Here is a 2,500-nt window from a genome sequence, read left to right as displayed (position 1 = left end):
TCACTAATTTGTCCGAGCTTACCTGAAAGTAGAGTGACCTGAGGTGAGATGGCTGATGGCTAATATTTTGCTCATTTGATTTACAAAGATAAATTCGATTCGCTGTTCGGCTTTTGATGTATGAAACGATGTCAGCAATAGCAAAGTGATAAAGCTAATGATAAAAAAGAAAAAGGAAAAGAGAAATATGCATTGCCTTTATCTGCCTGACCATGGAATGAGGAGATATGAATATAATGTATAATGAAATGTACAGATGGGCAGAACTATAAGGCTATCTTTGAAAGAACTTTTTCATGCATGAAAGGATTTTGAACATATGATGATGATGATGATGATGATGATGATGATGATGATGATGATGATGATGATGATGATGATGATGATGATGATGATGATGATGATGATGATAATAATAATAATAGTCATAATAATAATAATAACAAAACAATAATAACAGCTATAATAATAATAATAATAATAGTGATGAAAAATAGCTAAAATAAAACAAAGTAAAATAAAATAGAATAAAATAAAACAAAACAACAACAATAATAATAATAATAACAATAATGATAATACCAATAACTACGATAATGATAATAGTAACTAAAAATAATAACAACAATAATGACAATTGTGATGATAATAATCATTAAGATTGTAATTATATTCACATGAATAATCATAATTATATCTTAATTATGATAATAAGCGTTAATATCACTCTAACTTCTAGTACTCCTGCAGCTACTAAAATTGTGATTATAATAAATATGATAATGACGACTACGATTATAATGATGATGACAATGATAAAGATTATTTTTGCAATAGTAACAATGTAACTCTGCCAATAATAAAAACAATAACAGTGAAATTTAATTGTTTTTTTTAATCGTTCAATTACCTTAATGATCACAACAATATTCAACCAATAGTATTCTCTCTAACATCGTTCCTATTAGCATTATCACAAGCTAATTGGATAGAATTACCAAATGAGATGATATCTGATCGTAAAAAGTAGTGATATTGCTTCTAAAAACAGCCTGTTGACTACTAGGATGTGGTGATTATGTTTATCTTTTTTAGCAATAAAGAAAACCTTTATTTCAGATGCAATATACATCTCTAAGATTATTATTTTTACTGTATGGTTTAGTTTCATACATTATCATATACTGCATATCTTATTTATTGTTTCGCGTACTTCAATGTTGTGTTATGGTAAATCTTAGGATTGATCACCTACTGGTAAAGTGTAACATGTCACTAGCTTGCCTCTGGATACTGCTAATGTTCCATATTTCATCTATCTGATATAAATGCTTTATCAAATCACATGGTCTTTCCCATAAGTTCAACACGTCTCAGAGATCCACATGACTCATTGTAATATAACATATTTTAATAAGTTGTCAAAATTATGGACGACTTTCAGGAAGAAGAATATCGCAAGACTTTATTACAAAGATTCATCACTAGGTCTTATCATCAGTGTAACATCATGGATAGGTTGTAGTCGTTTTCTATCAAAACATCCAAAATCATGATCGTTCCTGTTATTTATCAGTATCTATCATCCCACCATAACCGACAGAACATATTAGCCAGAAATATAACCCATCACTGCAACAGCCACAGTCAGGCAGACGATTCCTTTCACCCGAAACGGCGCACGCAAGTCATGTAAATAACTGTGAAAAGGAACGGCATTCACGTAAAACCACCAACGCCCTTGCGCAGAAATCCCAAGCGCGAGGTTCCCACGAGACATGGCCGCCGCTGCTGGTGCCGTAAAACGTATAATCCGGCCGCGGGACAAGGGAAGGCGGCGCGCGGGGTCCGGCCGTTCCCTACGGGATGGTGCGTCACGGGGGATGCAGATTACGGCCGATGCAGAGAGAGAGAGAGAGAGAGAGAGAGAGAGAGAGAGAGAGAGAGAGAGAGACAGATCTACACACACAGAGAAAATGAGAGAAGGGGAGGGGGAAGGAGGAGAAAGCGAGATTTACACACAGAGAGAAGGGGAGAGGAGGAAGGAGGAGAAAGCGAGCGAGAGAGAGAGAGAGAGAGAGAGAGAGAGAGAGAGAGAGAGAATGAAAGACAAAGAGGGACAGCGAAAGTAAAAAAAAAAAAGACGAACAAGAAGAGAGGGAAAAGACACTAAGAGAGTGAGAAAAAGAAGAGACAGAGAGAGACAGACAAACTGAGAAACAGAGAGAGACATCGACGAAAGAGGAGAGAGCGAGACCGTGGGAGCGTTCATATGCGTGTCATGGGCCTGTCAGGTGAAATGCCGCTGCAGCCTGTCGGACGATGCTAATGCACGTGATGGTATACTGTCGCAGCTCATAATATCACGTCTCTCTCTCGTTTAGGGGCGCGGGTGACGCACGCCTCGCTTTTTCACACGGGCAGTGGGACGTGTGCGGATTCCCTTTAAACGGATGCTGGTCGTGGGGATTCGGATGCTGCGTGTGTGGCCACTGAAACG

The sequence above is a fragment of the Penaeus monodon genome, chromosome 8 (genome assembly GCF_015228065.2).
Source record: "Penaeus monodon isolate SGIC_2016 chromosome 8, NSTDA_Pmon_1, whole genome shotgun sequence".
NCBI classification, from domain to species: domain Eukaryota; kingdom Metazoa; phylum Arthropoda; class Malacostraca; order Decapoda; family Penaeidae; genus Penaeus; species Penaeus monodon.
The sequence above is the reverse complement of the archived record's forward strand: the minus strand, read 5'-3'. Positions refer to the sequence as shown.